General features: G+C 39.2%; 1 protein-coding gene across 1 annotated transcript in view; it reads right to left on the bottom strand.

Annotated features, from left to right (window-relative positions):
* The window catches only part of coro7 (coronin 7), an 85,092-nt gene that overhangs the window by 37,594 nt on the left and 36,400 nt on the right, over positions 1-11,098 (bottom strand). The gene's annotated exons all lie outside the window — the stretch shown is intronic.

Raw genomic sequence — 11,098 nt, 5'->3', positions numbered from 1 at the left:
ACACATAAAAACGCCCTAACTCTCATGCTGGACCCATTATTTTCCCAATTCCTTGACACTCATTTACAAGCTATATAAGTATTGAGTTAACGATAATAACGAGGAAAACAATGCACAATGAATCCAGGTAAAAAATACAATCTTGAAAAGTTGGATATGTGTAACTCTTAACAATTTTTTGGTGTTGGTTTTGATCTATTTTGAAAGCGCCCCAACTGCTCTTTTAATTATGATAATGCAGTTTTTTTTTAATTTAAATTGTGGGGAACGCCTAACCCTACCTACCGTTATCCACATGTTTACACTCTCTCCTGCTAGCTTACAGCCCCTAACATAAGATTACCGCTGCAGCAAAAATGGCGAGCAGTATTGGAGCTACAAAGCCCAACAGTTTTGAGCCAGATTTCAGCTCAGATGAGGAAAACGAAGAATGGACGCTTAAAGATAGAGCAGAACAGGGAGCTGGTGGCCCAACATCCTTTCTATAAACTTTTTCCAACAGCATTTTTTCATCTGTTCCTAATTCACAGTAATTTAAATAAAGAAATCAACAATCAAATGCAATTTTAAGCTTAATTATCTGAATAATTGTCCTCCATCATTAGTAGAATGCTACAAGAAGATGTTAATAACTCCAAAAACATCATTTTCATCGTCTTTAAGGGGATGAACTTATAACATAGTGAACAATACAAGTATTTTTTCTCCAGAACTGCTGACCTTAGTGTGACCTCTCTTTATCCTCTGCAAAAAATACCAAAATATTTCCTCCAGTAATTTAAGAATTTATAGTTACTGTAAAAAGGGGATTTTCTTGATTAAAATGTCTCCAATCGCATTTTATACATAGTCGATTTTCTGGTTTTCCTCTAGTTTAGAAAGAAAAATGGAGAACGGAATGAATAAAAGACAGCACCACTTTGTTTTTGCAGGCAGATTCTTTTTCGCCGGCTTTTTGGCCTCCTTGCACACTTCCCGGCAGCACTCTGTCAAACCCTCCTGCCACACATTCCACCTTCCCTCTGTCTAAATCTTTCGGCAGTTCTAACAACACATGAAGGGTTGGTGTGTGCCACTGGTTTCTCTCATGCCACACAGCTGCCAGACTGTACCAGCAGATGGCCAAGATGCTGCTCAAGCAAAAAAAAAAAAAAAAAAAAAAGAGCTTGAGAAGGGAAAGATGAGAAGTCAGAGAAGAGGAAAAACAGGAAAGAAAGCATAGGAAGAATTTGACTTTGGTTAGCTGCTGGCAGCGTGCATATACAGGCACACATGCAATTCATTTCACGTGCTGTTCAGACGTTTATGAGATATAGAAACAAATGTAGTGCAGAGATTTTCTCCCACTCGAAGCTTTCATTTGTAGCTTTCAGTCATTTCTCCGGTGGAATAATTCAGATTGTCATTCCTTAATATTTACTGGAAAAGGATATTAGCGAATGACAGATTTGTAATGGAGAACAGAGGTGAACGATGGGCTTAAATTTGGGTCTGTGCATGAAAGGCCTCCACCCTACAAAAACTTTCAGGATCCATACTGTGACCGTTGGACCGTTTCTGAAGTTTATATTACAAAAATCTAATCATTTTCTGGTTACGCCTTAAGTTTTTGACTTGGTATTGAACGTTTGAAGTGGTGCATACAATACAAAATGATAATAAAACCTCCAAATGAATAAAAAAAGAACTTAAAAAAAACATCAATATATTTTAGTTCACGTTTTTGTGCTTTAAGTGTTGACTTTATTCAGTTTTGTTCCTGTAAAGAAAGACTAACAATTTTATAAATGTTTTTTTTTGCTATTATAGACAAACACTTAACAACTGCATGTAAAAACTGAATAAATAGTTGCAAAAACAAAAAATAGACAACAAAAAAGTCCCCAGATTTTATAAAATTTAAAAAAATTATGCAGTGAAAGCTGCAAACTAGGTGCGTACATGAAATGTGAGTGAAACTCACAAGTGTTTTTGCTACATCTAAGCAGGACCACATGTACTGATAAGTTTATCCATCTTTGGAAAGACTGATGGGTTCTAAAGGGGGGCATTTGAGTGGATCTCCAGCTTTAACATGTTTGTGTATCAACACAGAGTGATGGCATTAAAAAGAGCCTAAAAAGAACTGCACAGCACCCCTGGAACGACACAAAAGTGTGTGTCTCATTTCACAGGTATGGAGGGACGGTGCGTAGGAGGGCTGAATCGGATCTATTCAGAAAAGCATAGGCAAATCAGTAAAGTGGTATTTTAAAAACAAGGTGTGGACTCGGTGGAGGATGGGGTTATCGAGGGTGAGAGGAGTGTAAAAAAGGTTTAAGTTATAAGCACATGTTGCTGCAGACTGTTCCATAATAAAGCATAGCAGATTAGTGAAATCCAAATAAGCTCCATACGGCGGTTAGAAGAAACTGCTAGCTTGAGCCTGGAGCTTTTGTTCAACCGAATCACATCCAGTGATCGGAGATGAAGCACGTCAGGATAAACATTCTCTGTATTACAAACCCCTGCAGCAAATTATCGTATATACAGAACTTTAATATAAAAAGGCAAATAAATAAAAAGTAATTGTCAGTGCAGAGGTTTTCTTTCTTTTTACTTTATTTTGGTTTAGTTTTTATCCATTTGTTATTGTGACAATTTCAGGAATTCCAGCTGAATGGAAATTTCCTTTTTCACTTTAGTTAAAACTTTTTTGCATTTCTTGTCTTTAAACAAATAAACATAAGCTTTATGATGGAATTCCTTTGTATAATAATACACAACACATAGTAATAGACAGTCTTGCTGCAGAAAGCAGGACCCTATCTAATCTTTCCTCCAGTTAGCTATTAGAAATACTCAGAAATGAATGTTCAGTATAATTTTCTTTACACATGTTCAACATAATCAGAAAAAGGCTACAAGAACATGTGAAAAACATATTTTTTATTCTTTTGTTTTATTTATTATCTGCTGTTTTTTTTTAGAGAGTGAAGGTAACAAATCAATATTTCGGTAATAAAGTTCTATTCTAGATATGTTACTGTAAAACAACAACCTACCTTTAAATAAATATTTTGGCAAATCCCAATTTTAGACTTTTTTGCTTTCACATGATGTCTCGTTCTAAAATAAAATACTTAAAAACATAAAGGAAACAAGTTTAGACCAAAAACTAATTTATAGATTTGTCTTGTAAATGGAAAAAAACAAGCTAAATATCTACATCCATATCTGCTGCTGCTCCTCTATTTTTAGAAGTTCAACAGATTACCTGAATTGCTCAGCAAATGACTGTATAATAGCAGGAACACAATTACCCTCAAGCTTTAGGACAAAAAATAAGACCTTGTTTATATAAAACAGTATTAGAACAAAAACCATCTGACTTTCAGCGAAGGGACAAATGCTCATGTTAAGAGGTGCATGAGAAACACTGTGAATAGTCCCTGTGACGGGATATAGCTTACTCTGCTCTTCTTCGCTGTAATTAAAACAATATTTCTCACTTAACAGGATCCTGCCAAATCAGCAAAGCTTCTGTTAACACAGCAAAAGGAGCATATGGTAAACAAAATATTACCCGTTTGACAAAAACGCTGTTTGTCTATCACTGCCAGAAGGGAAAGCAGAGTAAAAGTTCAGATCAGGTAACTTTGTTCTTATTTAACAGCTAATTATCACTGTCAATTGATAATTATAAAGATTTTTTTAAAGGCACCTGAATTTTCTCCATCATGTCTGATCACACATTAAGTGAAAAAGGTGACAGCTCAAATCATCTGTATCTGAAGAAAAACTGACCAATATAACATCCCTCCAAAAGATGAATTATTAGGGAAAGCATTTTTTATCAAATTTATCACCATTTATTTTACTATAGTGTTGGAATCAGTTCAAATAAAATAGTAGAGGTACATTTTTTTTCTACTAAAGACAAAAGACGTCAATGAACTTTACCAAAGCCTTGGGTCAAGCATCCAAACCCTCAATACATCCCTTAAGACCCAGCAGACATTCGTCAGGCGCTGCTGTGTACACATCCTGCATAACTTTCCAACTGCTTGCATCACAGACGTGCTCTGTAAACACATCTGCAGAATCCACATTGTTTGTGGCTGGAGCTCCTGTGCAGCCTCAAATTAAGGTGTTATGTATGCAAGCAAAACCAAAAAAAGAAAAAAAAAAAAAGATCTGCAAATGTTTTTTAATTCAGGATCAGGAGGAGATGGAGATAAACTAAAGTTATGGGATGTCACCGCACTGAGACACCAAAGTGTTTGTATGTGTATACCTCAGTGAGGCAAGTGGAGGGTGATGAAAGCCAGAGATTTTGTCGTCCTTGTCATCGCAGTGAGCATTTGATGTATATGTAAGTCTCAGACTGGAATGCCGTCGCTTTAATGTTTATTTTTTAAGGCTTTAAAAACTGCTTTTTCATATTACAAGTCATCTGATGATACAAGAAATCTGTAACTTTAAAGAGCTTCAACCTTCTGTTTCCTCAATACCCAGATGGACTGATGCCAGTTGAACTCTGACCTCGGCGTGGACCATCCGCTTCCGGCAAACAAACACCCGTTTTTCTCCAATCATCAGCAACCCATAGAGGAAACTGGTGTGTGTCCAGAGTGACTTATTGCTCTCAAACACACAACATGTTGATCTGTTAATCCTGTCCGCTTAGAGTCTGGACAGTCACAGGTGTCTGGGGGCTGATTTGTAGTGACACAGAAAATGAGAAGCAGACCAAAAATAAGTTGATTTTAGTAAACTATGTCATCATTAGAGAGCTGGTTTCTAAACCTGACCCATAAGGGTAAACAAACAGATTGTTTATGGGTCAGGATCCGTCTGGAAGTCTTTATAAATCAGTTTGTTTGAGCTCAAATTGAACAGACCAGGTTTTACTAAATAAAGGCTAATACTCAAACGGACCAGAAGAAAAGCCATTTATCAACAAAGATATCCATATTGGGTGGACATGACTACATATAATTTATACCTTGATTGTAGATTAGTATCGTAACAAAAATATAGTAAATCTGTCTCTTTATTTAATTAAATATAATGCAGAAACAAAAAAATAATTAAAAATGGTGATTAATCAAAGTACTACTAAAAAAAAAATCAACAATAAATTAAAGGAAAAGGGACAGTTAAGAACGTTACACCCTGTAGTTTTTCATCAGATAGGAGGAACATGTGTTCAAGGTTTTGGTTTGGTTTGTTTTAGTTGCCAAATGTCACAAAAACTGTGAGCAGGGGAGCATAAAAATGAATTAAAACTAGAAAAACTGCATACCTGTGATAAAGCTATAGTGTAAATGCTTTTTGTTGAAAGTAGTTGCTGAAGATGCTGAAGCTTTTTGCTGAAAATGGTGATGCAACTTACTCTGCTGAAGGGATTTACTGAAAATGCAAAAGCTATTTACAAAATGTCAAATTTGCTAAAAGACTGAAATTTCATTAAAAAAAGGATGAAAGAGCGCTGACGTTGACCCTAAATTTCAGAGTTTTTTTTAGTAAAATTGCTTAAATATCCCTAATACATGCCAATTTTGCAAAAATATTTAGCGTGTTGCCTAAATACTAGTCTAAAATTCCACAGTAAACTAAATTAGTCAAAAGCATTAGCCTGTTGCTAAACCCCAGTAGATAGCAAATCAGCCAAAAACATAAACATGTTGCTAAAATATTATCTGAACTCTTAGATAGCAAAAAAAAAAGTACTTTCCTTTTGTCTCTAAAAACTAAAGCTTGGCCAGTTAAAGTGTGTGGTCTGTCTAATGAAGTCCAACTCTGCAAACCTCCGTCCAGTTAGACGTTCCGCGGGTCTGCAGAGGCTGGCATGAGCGCTGCTGGGTTTTTCTATGCTTACTGCAGCACACTCACCACACAAGACTAACAAAACAGGGACACCCGCGGGGCAGGCTGACGCCGCGTGCCTGTGTGGGTGCCGTGGCCTGAGGGTGCGGGTCCTGCAGTGGAGCACCCATATAAGCACCCTAGGTCAGTGGGTTCACCTCAGTGGAAAGTCCACATCAGCCCTGAATAAAGCCCACTGAGCATCAGAGCTATACTAGACGTCCCCATCCCACCCTCAGCCTCACCACTAACGAACCCATCGCTTCTCAAGAAACCACAGGCTAAATGCATCTTCCATACGTTGTAAAAAAATAGAACCGGGCAGCTCCGATGGAGGAGTCAGAGGTGAGGAATGGACCAAAGCGGAGGGAGGTGTTTCTATTGCAATGAGGAAGAAAAACAGCCCCGCTGGATTTGAATTTTTACCAACACAAAGGCTAAAGAGACCAAGCAAAGATAGAAAGTTAGTCTAATGAAGTGGAAAAAAGGGTGGGTGGGTCTATCCTTCACTAAACCGCCACATATTTTCCCTCATAAGGGGCATGATTTCAACAAACCCACAGAGCATAAAGTTCCAACTTCATCGAAGCAGCAATGACTCGTCTTTTTTGTTTTTTTATATCTTATCCCTGCTTTTCTTTGCATTCCTTTCATGCACCTGCAGACTTAAGTTGTAATATGCAAGAGTTTGTGGATGATTTATGACTATGTATTATAAGGAAGGAACAACTGAATGGGTGACATCTTTAGCTGTGCAGAAAACAATGCAAAATAACAGTCATTCAGAACAGACCGTCAAATGGAACAGTTAGAAATGATTTTTCCTTTGGGTATAATGTTCTAAATAGCCTCTTTCAGACATATCCCAGTCATTAAACTAATGGCATAAGAGTATGGAAGTTTTACAGAAGCGAAGGAAGACTGGACTCCTATAAAAACCACATGTGTTGTCTCTTTACTGCAGCTTTTCATTCCACACCAGACAGCCGTCACCACATGATTTATAATCCTGTGTCTTCAGACCCAGAAGCAATTTGGAAATTGTCATTTACATATAAGGGGTGTAGGAAAACATTTAAGTTAACGTTAAAAAAAAAGTGTCTGAATGTGGAGTCAGCTCACAGCTGTGAGCCCCTACGGCTTCACAGCTCTACTGTACCGTGGATGGACCATGATGGTCAGGATGTGTGAGGAACAATCGAGCCGCCACACGAATGCGGGAGTGATTGTATGTTTCTACCACCTTTGACCACGAAGCCCGTGTTTCTTCAGTCCGGCGCTATTGAGGGTTTGTTTCCTTTCAACGCCACAGGGGTAGGTCAAAGTGAGAGACCCAGCAGCTGCTCTCGCTTTGTCTTCTTCGGACTGTGAAAGGTCCTGACAACTTTTTTCAAACACAGTAGTGCACAAATGTCTGGCTTTTTCAGAAAATGATTGGCAGATGAAATATTCAAGGAGGGAAACTCAGCAGAAATGTTTCATGACATCATTAAGAGTGTTATCACCTTCACACCGAGACTAGAAATGTAACAAAGGTGTTTTATTTTTGAGTTTGTTTAGAGCAGACCATCTTTTGAAGGAATCGTTGACATGAACGCAGCGCTTGAGTGCCTGACTAAAACACGACAAGGATGATTAAGTCTCAGTCGCTTCAGCAGTCAAACCAGCTGACTGCTGATGAATGGCAGAGAATGAACAATGTTTGGTAATGGTCTGCAAGTACCTACAAAGGTAAAGAAACGGCAGATTTGTCCAGGCATGCGGATGTCACTGCAGTGAGTTGTATGTTTAAGAACACGTGTCTGACCAGTACAGCATGCTGGTGGGAGCGGAGCTCCTCTTGATTACGCTTGAGCTGCCGTGAAAAACATTTTGAAGGAAAGAAATGTAAAGAGTCTTTCCTTTTCATCACAAGTTGGAAATCTGTGCTGCTGCTCATGCATGGTTCAGTGATGAAAATGCAGCAAACCATAGGCTGCAAAATAGTCTAAAGTTGGACAGGTTTCTATAGTGCAAACCTTAAAATAAGGACGATGACAATACAGAGTTATTTTACCGTTTTAAGTGCCCATTTAGAAATTTAGAGACTCTACCTCCCACTTGTGCCCAACTCTTTAGTGTTCTGCCCTGCAGCTGAACACAATGTGCCCTCACAAAAGCCGGCTGACTAATTGACCTTACTACAATAACGTTAGCTGGCCTCAGACAAAGAAGTGAAAGTCTTCAGCATGAGGTCAGTCAATATGAGGTTCATCTCCACAACAGACTCCACACTCCAACTGCTTTCTCCCCAGAGAGTCCTCCACCTTTTCTTCTCCTTCCTGCCCTAAACTCACCATTGTTCAATTATTTCCTGGCCACCACAACCTCCTCAACTCTCCTTCCAATTACACTTTGATGAATTTCGCTTTAATCTGCTTAGGCCAAGTGCACTTGCACAGATGGAGGCGAGCGGCGTAGAGTAGAAAAACAGAGAGGCCCTCGCAGGTGCAGAGCAGCCTTTGTTGTCACAACATTTCCATGGAGATGTGAGATTCAACAGACGGTGATGTTAGAAAGTTTTAGCCCAACCGTTTCCATCACTGATGTCCAACTAGATGAGTGCATTTACAGATGTGCAGTGCATATATGTTTTCAGATGCTCTCTGAGAAACAAAAGCATTGTTGAGAGAAGCTTATGGGGTAAGATAGTTTTCACAAATTAATATTTTATGGACCACTTTACAGGAAAAAATAGGAATATGAACGTTTAACATGTATATTTCGAATACTACTTTTCCGTGTCTTGAATACGAATTTCTCCTGTTAACAAATTGTCAAAAGTACGTCAAGAGGTCACAGGCCTAAACATCGAGTGCTGGAACACGGAATCAACTGAGTGCGCATGAATATTGCGACTCATTCATAAAACTACAACAGAATTAAACTTTTTAGAATGTTAGTGATCTCCTGGCAGGAAAATTCTCTAGCTCTACTGGAAAAAAGAAAATATATTAACAGTGATGTCAACAAGAGAATGATGAAAGAAAATGAAAACGTCAGAGCAGGCGGCAGAGGGATCCCCGTCTCCCTGCTGCTGCCGTTCTGCTGTCTGCTCACCGGTGCCAGTGTTGTGTCAAGGTACGTTTCCCCTATCAGAATTTGCTTCCCCAGTCTCAGGCATCGTTTTGGCAGGGGGAATGTATCTTGGAACAACACCGGTTAGCAGCGGCATGTTAGCATAGGCGGTCCCCGCTTAGCCGAGCAGTTTTTTCCTGGGACAGGTGGGGCAGGCGCGCCCGCTCCAGCTCCTGGACCTGTCCAGATGTACCCTTGCCTTCGCCCATCACACCCGGACCATGACCCCAAAAGGGATAGCGGGTTAAGAAAATGGATGGAAATAAGAAAAACAGCTAAGCTAACTCTGAGCTAAAGTATGCTAACAGGCAGACAACCGTAGTCTTAGTTAAAAAGAAAGAAAATTTAGAAACAGAAAGAGAGTTAGGTATTGTAATCCTACAGACTTCTTATTTTTTTTATTTGTTTTTACCACTGCAACAGTTGGCTACCAGTTAGCATACTTAAGCTCCAAGTTAGCTTAGCTGTTTTTGTTATGTTATTGTCCTGTTATCAACTAATTTCTTTACACCTAGTGAGAGGTGTGACATGTCTGCAACTCCCTTTGGTCTGTTTTCCACCACTTTGGGGTCTAAAAAACAATCCGTTCTTGCATGGTTTACACAATCAGTAATTGTAGTCTATCTTACCCCATAGAAGCGTGTCTCAACTTTTTTCCAGTTAAACTAAGCATGATGTGCCTCCCTGACCTGGACACATTTTTCGCTTTGTGGGACGACAAAGAGCCTGCATGTGAAGTGAGACTGACCAGACACCTGCCATTTACCTACCAAATCACTCCTTTAGTACAATGGCATCCTTCTGTTCTCCTGAGTTCCTGTTCAGCCTGCTAGGGACGGCCTGCAAATCGCTGGTTGCTATCATGGAAACGAGATTATGAAACATGGAGATGAAAGTTCTCTCTATTAAAAGACACAGCTACAAACTGCATTTTTTTGCTGATTAACAATGATTTGAACATAAAGTATACTCAGAAATGCTATTTTAAGGTTTATTTTCTCAAGTATTTCTCTTCAATAATTACATACCATCTCTCTGAATGTATAGTGAAAGGCTTACAGTCTCGTCAGACCCATCACCACCAAAGGCCAGGCTGGATGTGGGCAGGGTGCAGAGCGGAGGAAACTGTCTGCTAATGGGAAACACACGTCTCTGCATCACTTGGCTGCTTTTGCTTCTTAACCGCAGCAGAAAGAAGTGGCTGGCATCCAGGAGGTGAGTGGAAAGAAGACATGATTGAAAAACAGGAGCTCTGCCATGCCACAGGTCCTGATTCGCATGAAAAGGGCAATGGTATTTTTTTTTTTTAATAAAACGTCAGCATTTATTGAAAGATTCTTGGGGAAAATAAAAAGAGGAGAAGAAATCAAATGAATAATGGAAAACACAACAAGAGGAAAGAAAGCCATAAAAAATGGAATCCAGAGAAGAAATGTGACATAAAAGTTGACTTAACATTATGAAATAATTTCAGTTTTCCATTTGATTTCAATGGATCATTTTAACCTATACAAATACTCCTGCACGCCACTTAAAGGCTAGACATCTCACTTCACATAGCAGCAAAGCAAGTGCTGAAATCATCTTATGATGTGCCAAAAGTGGTGTTAGCATAGAACTCATGTGTTTTTGCAAGCATGACTTTTAATAATGAGTGTGGCAAAAAGGATGTCTTTTCCAGATGTTGGGGGAACATCAGATCTGTGGCTACGAGAGCAGCTTCGATGCTATTTTTGTTAACGATGGAAAGTGACTCGGTCTCAGGCTTTCAAACTGGACCGAGCTTTCCAAAACATCTCATTCCGCTTCGAGTCAGTAAGAAAGCGTTACCTCAAATGTAGTGTTGTGCTCCTATTACTCACAATTGAGCCTTTTTTTCCTTCATTAAAATCAAGAGATTAAGAGGATAAGTAAAGGTGGAGGGAGAGAAATGTAGTAAGTAAGGAAAGGAGCAGTCGAAGGTGGAGGGGGGGGTTCAAGGCTTTTTTTTATTTTTCCGTCTGTGGCGAGTTCGCACAAAAGAGTCCTTCTGATCCCCGGAGTGCTGAGCACATACCTGCGGGATGAAATCAAAACCCTCTGTGAATTATATTAAATAGCCACATACTTCCTTGTGCTTTTACCGGTTCTG

The sequence above is a fragment of the Oryzias melastigma genome, linkage group LG8, assembly GCF_002922805.2.
Source record: "Oryzias melastigma strain HK-1 linkage group LG8, ASM292280v2, whole genome shotgun sequence".
NCBI classification, from domain to species: domain Eukaryota; kingdom Metazoa; phylum Chordata; class Actinopteri; order Beloniformes; family Adrianichthyidae; genus Oryzias; species Oryzias melastigma.
The sequence above is the reverse complement of the archived record's forward strand: the minus strand, read 5'-3'. Positions and strand labels throughout refer to the sequence as shown.